Source organism: Parasteatoda tepidariorum, chromosome 3 (assembly GCF_043381705.1).
Source record: "Parasteatoda tepidariorum isolate YZ-2023 chromosome 3, CAS_Ptep_4.0, whole genome shotgun sequence".
NCBI classification, from domain to species: domain Eukaryota; kingdom Metazoa; phylum Arthropoda; class Arachnida; order Araneae; family Theridiidae; genus Parasteatoda; species Parasteatoda tepidariorum.
In genome coordinates, this window is record NC_092206.1 from 75655951 (window position 1) to 75669089 (window position 13139).

Consider the following 13139-nt stretch of genomic DNA (forward strand, 5'->3'; position numbering starts at 1 on the left):
GCCGACCGGCCTGTGTAAGGTACAGGGAACTGTCCTTGCATCAGAAAGGTTTTGGGTTCGAATCCCGGGCAAGCATGGATGTTTCTTTCTCTCTATCTGTGTTCAATGTCCTTTCTCCTTTGTGCGTGAAGTCCTGCAGTGGACTGATCGTTAAGACACGGTTCCCAGCAGATCACCGAAGTCAAGCATCACTGACTGCGGTCAGTGTGCGGGTGGGTGTCCACTTGGATCAGTCTGCGTAGGGATCGAGGGTGTGCGGTATTGGTCCTCGTTAAACTGTTCTACCGTAAAGTGCTCGACTTCGCGTGCAGGTCGTCGGGCTACCGAAGCAGAGGTGTCATCCCCTCTGCAGAAGATCAAAATTGTGATGGCATGTCTTCGGATCATCCTCAGGGATGTTTCCCAGACCGTCGCCAATAGCCCATTGTGCAGCTCTAGTGCGACGTTAATGAACTACAACAGCAACAACAACAACCTTTGTGCGTGAATGTGACCCGCCCTATAAACTGGTTGTGGTAGCCCACTGGCCCACAGGGCAGTAGTAGCCCACTGGGCTTCGTTACCACAGGTGCCCACTGGGTAACGAAAAGAGAGTTAGCAGCTCTGGCACTTTCTGTGGCCAATGGACCGCCATTAAAAAAAAAATATTAATAAGCTTAGTAATTAAAATTACAATACCTTATAAGAATTTATTAAATTTAAGTATACCAATTTCAAAACCTTTAGTAAATTACGAAGTATTTTTTTATTTTCACTTAAATTAATGTGAATAGAGTTTTTGAAATATTAGAATTTAATTATTTTTTATGGAGTTTAATTATTATTTTTTTTAATTTTGCAAATTAAGTAAATGAATTGTTTATTAAAAAAATATGTCATTTCAATGGATTAAAAAAACTAATAATATAAAATCCAGTTTTTATAGTTTGAATAAAAATCCAATTATTTTTTCAAGTTGTGGAATTTAAGACGAATAAATTACGTGGGTTGACTTGATGTAGAACATTTTATGCCTGATTAATAATTTAAATTATATTAAGCTATTGAAAATAAAATATTTAAAGGGATATGTATAGATATATAAAGTATATAATAAATTTAAATTCATGAATATAAGAAAGCTTAGACAAAATTAAAAAAATGTTTTGCAACTCAAACTGCTATGAGTCATGAATATTTTTATTAAAAAAATAAGGATTGAATAACTCTGCATCCTTATTTTATGCTTGTTTTCATTTAATTTAAGAAATAAAAGAATTTTCTAAAAAGAAAATTCTTGAATAAAAAGACGTATCTTTGTAATTCAAAGCGAAAGTTTCTTTTGAAAAAGAAAATTCTTCTTTATTTTCTTGAAAACTGATGACGAGTGGTTTTTACTAAAAAAAAGCTAATTAATTTTATTTTCCTTTATGAAAGTCACAAGCATCAAAGCTAATTATTACTCTAATTTGTAAGTATATTGCTTTACTGAAAGAAATAATTTTTAAAATCATGAAATATTTTTACTTAAAAAAAAAGTAAATTTTCGAAAAAAATTGATGATTCAAGTGAGTAGCTTCTCATGTGAATATATCAATTTCCTCTCTAAGGAAAATTGAATTTTGACTTGAGTATAAAATATTATTATAATTAAGCACTCTTATATTTTTCAATAATTATTTAAGAAAATATTTGTCATTTTTTTACATGTTATAATTAGCAGGTGTATAAAAGTTTATATTAGAACATATTAAAAGATTTTTTTAACTTTGAAGAAAAGTATAGATAGAGAAATCATTTATAAATAAAAATAAAATATCACACCGAATTTATAAAATGCATGAATTAACACTAATTAAGTTTTCACATAGTACAGTGTGTTATTTAAAATGTATATTTTAAAATTTATATGAATTATAAAAAGAAACTGTAAAATGTTTGGAGGTTTTTCAGTGTATGTAAATAATAGCAATAATCTTCCGAAATTTATTATTAAGGGTTAATAGTTAAGTGTTAATAGTTTTCAGGAATATTAAAGGGCGTTTTCTCAACAAAGATGTTTCATGCTTACGAGCTAAAATAACTTTTGCCTTCTACTGTCGATTTTTTTAAAAAATCCAATTAAATTTGGCAAAATTTTAGCAATTTATTCACTTTACTTATTAAATTTTCGTTGCACATAAGATTTTTCTAGTTTGTATTTATAGATGATAATTTACCCTGAAATCATGTTTTAGTTAATATAATCTAACTTTGTAATGAAGCTTATATTTATTTATATTATACTGTAAAAAATTTTGGAACAAATTACGGTAAAAACTACTAGCACCCTGAGTGCATCATCTGCAAAATTCATTTAATCGTAAAATCCATTTTTATTACAATTTTATTCCGTAATGTTTTCAGTAATATTTATTTTATTATAGTAAATCAATGATACATAACAGTAAAAATTACGGTGCATCAGAATTTTTGTTTCATAAAATTTTACGGGTGCCGGTATTTTTGCCGTACCGTAATTTGATCAGGAATTTATTACAGTATATGGAATAGAAATTTTTTAGAGTAACCATGTAGTTGTAGGGGATGTGATGTGGGTTCACCTCCTTGTAGTGCATCGAATGTCAAGTGTGCAAGTTTATCTACTATTTCGTTAAAAGCGCTGAACTCTGGACATCGTTGTGAGAGATATTGGAGAAAGCCGGGCCCAAAAAAATTTATTTATAAGCCCATGTTTTATTTCCATCAGCTATTTTGTCCTTTTTTAATTTGCTTTTTATATGTTTGATCACATTTTCATTGCAGCTTCTTTAATCGGTATCTCAATTTTTTCTTAATAATAAAAGAGAAAATATGGATTTTAAACGCTTTTAAGTATAGTGAAATAGCAACATAGTACAATGAGAAAATAAAAACTTTTCTAAAACATTACACTCTGTTAATTTTTTTCCAAAGGAAGTCTATAAAAATTAGAAAACTATTGAAGCAGACGATTTAATAGAGATAAAGTGTTTATTTTAAAAATGTTTACGCATTGTCATTAACATAAATATTGTATTTCAAGAAATTAATTTTCGTATAAAAAAATACTATAATAAATTCATTTCAATTTCTAAATTGTTTCAAATGTTTTAAAGCATAGTTTTGAAACATTATTTATAATTCATCTTTGGCCTTACTGCTAGCGTTGAATTGGCAAAAGTATTTAAGTTCAATCGAATATCATAATTTAGACTCGGAAGCAAAGATAATTCATGTTCAGACGAAGATTAAAATAAAAAAGAAGAATAATGGTATGTAAATAAATACATATATCGATAAAGGAAAATTTAAACGATAGAGAAAAAAATGAAAAAGAAATTATAAACCAATAGTTTGCAAAAACGTAATTAATGTGTTAAAATATGTTTATTTAGAATTTATTTGGCAAAAATTAATATTATGTAAAATGTCATTATAAATTTTGAATTTCAAAAAATTACATTTCGGTTACGAAGAATGCAATAAAAAATACCATTTTAATTCCTCAAATGTTTCAAAGCGTAGCTTAAAAGCATCATTTATAATTCATTGTTGGTCCTATTGAAAGCGATGAATTGGTAAAAGAATTTCAGTCCATTCGAATACCATTAATTTAGACTCGGAAGCTAAGCTGACAAATGTTCAGAGGAAAATTCGAACAGAAAAATCTCTAGTATGACTGTGGCTTCTTTTTTCTAGCAGAATGATGGTAAATAAATATATATCGATAGAAAAAAAAAACCCTAAAGTGATAACCAAAAAAGAAGAAAAAAAAATGGCAAAGCAATTTGTGAAAGGAAAGAATTTCTTTCTCCCGCTTACCGTTCATTCTCGTCTGCAAAAATAGATTTTAGGAATAAAAGCATACGCCGCGGCATCTGGTGACGAATATCAAACCAAAATCGAGCTCTCAGTATCCCGTTACAAATGGAAGTCATGAATCGGCAAATCTATTTTTCTTTTATTTTTTATCTGTACAGAACTCCATAATACAATTTAACGTGTAGTATAGAACAATTTAATGATATCAAAATGATTCTCCTGAGTTGCCTAACGACATTGATTCGACATAATGCGAGATTTCCTTTCAAAAATTGAAGGGGTAAAGAGCAAGATGATTGTGTCCAAATGGTAGAAAGAAAAAATGGTAAATCTGTATGGTATGTTTTTTTCCCTTGGTAAGAAAAATTGGTAAGATCGTACATTGTTTAGCGAATAGCGCTGAAAAAGAATTTGTATTCGTTTTGTGGAACATATAAATAAATTTGTAGGAATGGTTGAAAGATTTATAACAGCATTTAGTTTCAAATCATATTTTATATATATTTGCAACACTTACAAAAATTCCAGATTTTCTTTTTCTATCTGCATTTAACAGAAAATTAATTTTTGTAAGAAAAAAATGTAAAATATGTTATAAGTTTCAAATTTATTTCGTTTTATTTTTAATTAAGTAAATGCTTAAAGTTCAATATATATTTCGAATCATTTTAAATTTTAAACTAAAAAACAGCATCATTAAAATTTTCTTTTTTGGGTTTTAATATATTTATTTAATTTAATATTTTGTATATTTTATGAAAGTGTTGAGTTAAGTTATTTTATTTTGTTACCAAAAAATTGACGTGATGTCATAATGCAGAGTCTTTTAAGAATGTTTCCCCTCCAAGGACTGTAAAATAATTACTGCTCCACAATACTAATCAAAAACTGGATGTTTATCTCTCTCTTTTTTCTTTTTTTAGCTTTTGAATCTTAAAAAGCATCACTCTCGAACTGCAAAATAAATTTAAACCACAAGTTTTAAATATCGTAAATACTAATCAAATCACATATATCCTTAAATTTTTATCTGTTTAAGGATATATGTGTAAAGATATATTTCCGCATATATCCTTAAACATATATCCTTAAACATTTATCCTTAAATATATGTCCTTAAATTTTTATAAATTTAATATCCTTAAATTTTTTAAAACTTTTAAAGACGTGTCACTCTTGGACTGCCAAGAAAAAGTAGGCGTGTTCAAATCGAAGTGGGCGTTACTGTCAAAGTAGGCGTGGTCATATCAAGGCCGGTTTATCAATTGTTATCAACAATGTTAGCCTTCATCTATGAAAAGGAACCTTAATATAGAATCGAGTTAACATGTCTAGTGAATTGGAGTTGAATTTTTGTAGTGGTAGACACGCTACAGAACTCTACCACCAGAATTTTAGGGATTGAATTTGATGAACGGATACCACTAGTCAATTCTTTCCTGTTTTCATTTTTTTCAAAACTGGACGATCTGTGTACAAATTGAAGTGGGCGTTACTGTCAAAGTAGGCGTGGTCATATCACGCCCGGGTCATTAATAAGGAGCGAGTGTTATCGATAATGTCACCCTTCATCGATGAAAAGTTACTTTAACATAGAATCGAATTATCATGTGTAGTGAATGGAATTGAATAATTGTAGTGGTAGACACTCTAAAAATGACAAATTTTAATAACGTAAACACTCCTCAAATTATATACTATATTTTTCAATTTTTAGACAGAAAAGTCTGAACTGCGAATCTCAAGGGCGCAAAAGTCACTTCAACAAAACGTAATGTCATTTAATAGTGAAAATTAAAAGAAATGCGTTGATTTTCTTTCTAATATAGTTGATTTCATATAAAATTGCCTTGCAAAAGTATAATAAGGATTGAAAAATGAAAAATTTGTAACTTAATTTGTGGCAAGGCAGAATCATAATAGATCAATCGGCTTAGTTGCGCTAAAAGTAAATTACAAATCTAAAAACCGTTAATATTTCAACGATTTTTTTTTAAATATTTCATTAAGATGTTCAATAAATAGCGGGCCATTGACTAGCGATATATTAAAGAGCAAAATCGTACTAGCGTTGTTTTAACTACTGTAGAAAACATTTTACGGAAAAATAATATTTTTTAATCATGATAAAAAGTTAAATTTTCTCGCCAAATTGAAAAAAAAAATGGGAAGAGCCTCCACCACTGTTTTATGTGTTTAAATTTACGCTAAGTTTTTGGGCGCAAAAACAACAAAATTTAGAAAATTAAAATCAAGAAAACATGTAGAAAAATGTACACTGTGTAAGATAAAATATCAAAAATGCTAATTATTTTAAGAATTATTAACTGTTAAGTAAGCTTGTAGTAAAAAATACCACGCGGGCTGTTCTGAAAACCACAGAAATGAGAAAAAGGAGTTGCGATTCGAGGTGCTGAAAGAACCATTTTCATAACTGAACTCTAGTTCTCTTCAAAAGTTAGTGCAATTTTAAGTATTTTTTTAATCGATTCCCCCCACTTTTTCATTTAAGGTAAGACTATTTATACATTGTAGCTGAAAATTTCATTTATCGTTCTCGATGGACAGTCTCCAGAAGCAATCAAAGTAATGTTTAAAATAGATTTTAAAATTGTTTACAGATACTCTAAATAAATGCTATAAGCCGTAGCATTTTCCCATAGGCAGAAAAACCGCTGCCTTAGTTCTAATTCCGAAATCAGGCAAAGAGCCTCAAAAACCAGAAAGTTATCGACCAATATCCTTACTTCCGGTGTGGGGCAAAGTCCTGTATAAGCTACTAACCAAACAACTAATTTATCATTTCAAAGTTAACAATAAATTAAATAAAGATCTACTCGTCTTTCGAAAATATAGATCTATAACAACAGCTATTGAAGAATTAACAAGCATGCAAAAGAGGGGGGAATCATTTCCGAGGGGTACAGACACTGTCCTCTGGTCAAGCAATCATAAGGGAGTAGCAAACAGAGGAAAGGCCTCCTAGTTTTATAAAAATAGCAAATTAAAGTTCCTATAATCTTTTAGGATATTCCGCAAAGGCATACACAATGATAAAATCTACGAAAGCTTACAAAAATTAAATTTTATGTGAACAAAACTGATACAAAATATTTTCTATAAGCATATCATTATTTATTCCTTATCTTAGTGAGATAAAATTTTAACTGACAGCATCAAATACATTAAAATAATTATTGTTTCGAAAACAAAATGAGCTGCTTTGAGCTATGAAATTAGTTTTCACAAAAAGTATTAAGTTCCTAAAGTAGAAAATAACTAGTTTTTATTTATTTCTCGTTATAAGTCAAACATATTTTCAGACATTAAAATTTTGCGAAAATAAATTAACAGTTCGAATTTTCTCAAACTAAGGCATTAGGAATAGAGATGATAATCCCTTTCATATTCCTGCCCTAATTACGGATCACATTCAGCTATGTTTCTAATCCTTTTTCTCCCTGGAATCCCTTTTCGGGAAGCTTGGGAACTCTTTGGACCCCCCTAACACTACTAAAAATCAATACGAAACAAATTCGCAATTCCAGAACTCTTTTATCTCAATTTGTGAGCGGTCGCTCTGTCTCATCTTCATTCTCTTCAATCAATTTCCAGCCCCCTCCCCCAAAACTAAGAGCTTACGAAAACCCCTGCACCCCTCCAACTCACGACTACCCCTCCACCCTACTCCTTCCAACAGCACTAACGCACATGAATGGGAAAAGTTTCCCAAAAAGAAGGAAAACGGAAAAAGTAGGAGAAATGAGTAAAAAAAAAGGAAAAGTCCTGAAAGGGAAAAGCTGAAACTGTTGTTTCGGCTTTCTTTAAAAGCAGAATACGAAACCCGAAAATGAAAACAGGGTTCTCGTCTTTGTAAATGATAGGTAAAAGAGGGGTTCTGAATGAGTCATTACGAGTCCCGTGATTCATTTCGAATCATTTTCCTTTTCTGAGGGTGATTAATAATTATCTGCTTTGGTTCGGAATGCTTTCCGTATCAAATAGTTTGGGAAATAAAAAGAAGTATATATTTTCAACTCAACTTCACTGGAACGTAAGACAGTTTTTTTTTAATAATTACTATTTTCTAAAATATAAAAGCAAAAGAATTGAAATGTCAGAACTATTCGAGTGCAAGTTTTCTTTGCAGATAGAATATTGGCACAGTGTATTTTGCTAAACAACTGCTTGCAAGTTATCTTAACAATGATTTCAAACTTTCTTTTGAATATTGGTTGTAAATTTTTACCGATGCCAAGATAAATATACCTTAAACTTGACAGAAATACTTTTATTGACTCAGGCAAATGCAATACCTTTATGCAAACAGTTTTCAACATCCAAATATTTTATGAATGTGCTGAATATTTCTTTATGGACTTTCTACAAGGAAATAAAAAAACATATATATCTAAAAATATGTCCGGAGAACAAAATAAAAAACAGAATTCACCTTAATAAATATTGACTCGATTTTCACGTATTGACATGAAATCCTACTGATTCAAAGTTTTGATTTAAAAAGTAAACTAATTATTTATTTTTATAGACGATAATAAAAGTTACAGAATCAAATACTAAAATGTAAATTTTCTCTGATTAAATATAAAGTTTAAATGTCAGGTTTAGATTCTAAATATGGACAAAATAAGAGTTGGGGATAGCCACAATCGGGAAAATGTGGTCTCTGTTGTTCAGGCAAGAAAAAGGTCATAAGTTCGGACTCCTTAATTTTGCAGCTCTTCAACAAACACGAGAATGAATTCGCAATGAGTAAGTGGGGTGATAAAAGATTCAAGCATTGAGGACAGCAATATAACAAACAGTGAAAAGAAATGCAAGACATCTGCAATTTTTACCTCTTGTAGAATAATTCCTTAGCATCTAGTTTGCTAAGCCTACGTCACATTTCGTACTATTGTAATAAGTGACAGTGCTTGGCTTCAAATCTGCGCTATCGTTTGTAAATACGTTCGCGTGAATACTATAATAAAATACTATTATTATAGTGTATTTTTATTTCATTTTGCACTTACATAGTAAGCATTCAGTTTTAATTTTGCAGAGCAAACGATGCATATCATGACAAAGAAGTGAAAATGGAATTAGGAGGACATTTTCTTTTAATAAAACTTAGTATCACTGTGAAGTAGGTTTTACAAAAAAAATCATCATCAAGTTTTATTAAGGCAAAAAAGTGATTTACCTCAATAGGAGTTTCATAATTTGAGCACAATACTCTTATCGATTTTAGTTTATTTGCCCGGTTTTCAACTTACACAAATGAAAATAGCCATTCTAGAAAAAAAAAAACTATTTTTTGGACTTTATATCAGTTGAAATCAAAGTTATGTGGCTTCAACGTCACAAAATACATTTTCATTTATTGTGTGACATTTATTGTCATGTGAACAATTATTGTTATGTTATTGTCATGGTCATGTAACAGTTATTGTCATGTAAATAATTTATTACAAAATAAATTTTCATTTATTTTGTAATAAATTATTTACATGACAATAACTGTTTCTGAACAATACTATCTTTTCCTGGATTATAACAACTTTAACTACTTATGATTAACATGTACATAGTTTCTATTCGGCGTAAAAACGAAATTATAATTCAATAAGACCAAAGTAGCTTAATAATCTAATTGAGTGTAAGATACAATATAATTTTTTTAAAAAACTGCTGCGCTTGATATTTTTAACACTGTTTTCCCTAACTTCTATTTCTGTTCTACAATTCATATTCATAATGTTTGCAGTTTTACAAAATTAAGAACAGATATAAAACTTCTAAAATAAACGTTTTCGTGATAGGGATCAAAAAGACCCCTTTTTAGTTGTTTTGGTTATTTCCATAATTATTTATTTTACTAATCAGTAGAAAGGCATGGAATTTTGATATAGTATACTTAGAAACAATTTAGAAAAAGTTAAAAAAAATGTGAGCTTTACAAATCACATGTATCTCCAAAAATATCATAATGGCAAAAAAATTATCAAAATCTCTACACTGGCTTTTCTAGAGTTACATTTTTGTTTTGCATGAGCTATCAGAACAATTGTTTTAAAGTTCTCAATTTTGGAGTTTTCCCTTTAAAACTGCGTAGATTAAAATGGTGCAAAAATGTGTATATCTTACACTTCAAAACTTTTTCGGCATTTAATGAATTAAATAATAAATATTTATACGAAATCATTTCTAAAAATTTAATTACCTTTATCAAAACGAGCTTTATTTGTAGAAAAAAAAATGTCATTTGTGCCAAAAGATTAAAAAAAATGATGAGATAAGCTAGAATGCTTAAAAAAAAATATGTTTTTAGTCAGAGAAAGACAATTTTCATATCTGATTTCGTGACTTAAAATAACTAATTTAGTAATTTATTAGAATTAGACCCTCAAACCAATAAAATATCATCTCTGTATGTAAAAAAAAATCGAATATCAGATCAAAAATTATTATAGCAATCGATATTTTTTATTTAGCACGCTAATTGGATGTTTGTATTCTCAAATTGCAGCAAAATACGAACATCCAATATATTTCAGACATTTAAATTTGGTAGGATTACTTTTTAGACCACGGGGTTTGTATGGACCTCATTTTTATTAAAATATATGGCAAAAAAATCTCCAATAAAAATGGGTAAAATATGTCGGTTTTTAAGCATGCATGTCTGAAATATATAAGTACATCTGCACTTTCCCCATTAAGTTTTTTGATTTCATTTTATTAGTAAAATTTTCTTAAATCAACTCTAATGAACACATATGAACTCTCTTTACTAAACTAATTGGCATAATATTATTTACAAGATTTCTCACAATCAACCAAAACGAATTCATCTAAACTCTCTTCATTTAATAGATTAATCAGTCAGATAATATTTATAACAACTTTTACTAATAAATTCTACAGATAATCCTAAATAATCTCTATTGAATTAATCAGCTTGATATTCATTATTCATAAAATTCTCTACAATCAACCTGAATGAGCACGTCTGAATTCTCCCCATAAAATGTATCGGCTTGATATTTTTCATCTCGGCTTGATATATTTTTACAAGATTCAATAATGAACACGCCGAATTCTTACATTTATTAGACTAATCGACTTGATATTATTTATAATTTTTTTTTCTAATCAATGTCAATGGGCACATCAAAATTCTTCTTTAAACAAATAGGCTTTATCTATAAAACTTAATTATCTATAAATCTTAATGACAAAACTTAATCATTTGAACAATCTCTATTAAATTAAGTGGCTTGACATTATTTATTAAATTTTCTCTAATCAACACCTGAGCTCGCTCCTTGATGTTATCCATAGAAATTTAAGAAATCACCCTGAACGAGCACTTTTAAACTCTCGCAATTATTTAAACTAAATAAGCTTGATATTATTTACATGATATTTTGATATTATTTAGGCTTAGTTTTGTTACTGATTTATAATTTTTTCCACAATCAATCTCAACGAACAACTCTAAATTTTCTATATTACAATAGTCTGCTTTATCTCATTTATCACCATATTCATAAAATTTTCTGCAATCAACCCAAACCAAAAAATATATAAACTCTCACGATTCATTAAAGGAATCAGTTTGATATTATTTTTCACAATGAATCTCAACGGACACTTCTAAACTCTCTGTATTAAATTAGTCTTACTAAGTCTTACTATTATCTTACTAAGAAAACTTTCTCGATATTTATGGAATTTTCTACAGTCAACCTGTACGAATATGTCTAAACTCTTTTGATTCATTAAAGGAATCAACTTGATATTATTTATGAAATTTTTCACAATCAATCTCACCGAACACTTCTAAACTCTCTATACTAAATTAGTTGGCTTTATCTTACTAAGAAAACTTTCTCGATATTTATGGAATTTTCTACAGTCAACCTGTACGAATGCGTCTAAACTCTTTTGACTCATTAAAGGAATCAACTTGATATTATTTATAAAGTTTTCTACAATCAATCTCAACTAACGCGTCTGAACTTTGTGTATTAAATTAGTCAGCTTTATCTTATTCATAAAACTTACCCCATATTCATAGAATTTTCTTTCTACACTCAACCTGAACGAAAGCGGCTAAACTCTCTCGATTCATAAAGCGAAACAGCTCGATATTATTTATAAAGTTTTCCACAATCTCAACGGACGCATATAAACTCTCTATATTAAATTAATCGGATTTGTCTTATTCATAAAACTTCCTGCAATCAGCCTGAATGACACATGTAGGCTCTCTCTCTCCATTAGATTATTTGGTTTGGGTATTATTTATAACATTTTCCACAATCAACCTGAATGAACACATTTGATCTCTCTTAAGAAGCTTATTTTCCGTTTCCTCTTTTTCTAAGTACAGTTTTTTGGATTTTACCGAAAACATCGAATTCGGCCTCTTTAATTCCCTTCAATAATTATCAGGTCAAAAGCTAAAGTCGAACAGAAGAAAGTCACCGGAATCAAACTAACATTTCTGAAATTATTCTTCTCTATTTCGATAGGCTAATCATTTTTGTTCTGGTTTCTAATTATACTTTTCCTATCAAAAGCACCAAAGGCAAATACTTTGATAGACATTCAAAAATCTTAGAAATTCAACAATCCGCATACCCTGGAGACATTCTAATTAATTACAAGCAATCCCACAAACACACGGTGAAAAGTTTGGGAAATAAAGCTGAAAGGCCTGACTATGATTAATTGGTCCGTCTCGATTCCTTATCTTTTCCAGGTTTTCCCGAAATGAGCTCTTTTATGAAGCTCTCTGTCTACGGTTTTCCTCCTGCTTTTCCATTTTTCCTGTTTCTACGAACAGGATAGCCTCTTTGTGTTTTATGATTTGAAGATTGGTCCCTAAAATAAGAGATAATACCTTTTTGACAGGTTCTTTCCCATTAGAAGTAAAAGGGGGCATCGATTTAAATGTTATGCAATATGTGCTTTGTAGTGAAAATGGCGCAATTTTTGGCGACTATTTTATGTAATAGTTTTCAGTGTAGCGAGAGAAAATATTATTAATTAGAAGTTATTCTAATGTCTATACGAATAATTTCATTAATTGATTTGGAGTTAAAATATGTGGCTTATTTGGTCTAATTTTGCTCTACCTATTTTTTTCAAAGGGTAGAATTTTTTAATTATACATAAAAAAATATGATAAGTGGTAACTTTAAGATTTTGATAAATATTATGACATCAACAAAGTACAGTGTGCAAGGCAGTAAACAGAATACCGTAAATAACTTCTGATCTAATGTTCGAATTTTCATATTCGG

At 29.4% G+C, this 13139-nt stretch overlaps 1 long non-coding RNA gene across 1 annotated transcript in view; it reads left to right on the forward strand.

The window, feature by feature from the left end:
* The first annotated feature begins 3934 nt into the window (after nucleotides 1-3934).
* The window catches only part of LOC139425316 (uncharacterized), a 44937-nt gene continuing 35732 nt past the window's right edge, over nucleotides 3935-13139 (forward strand). The window contains exon 1 of the long non-coding RNA XR_011636509.1: nucleotides 3935-4160. This is a non-coding gene — a long non-coding RNA (uncharacterized lncRNA). The remainder of the gene's footprint in view (nucleotides 4161-13139) is intronic.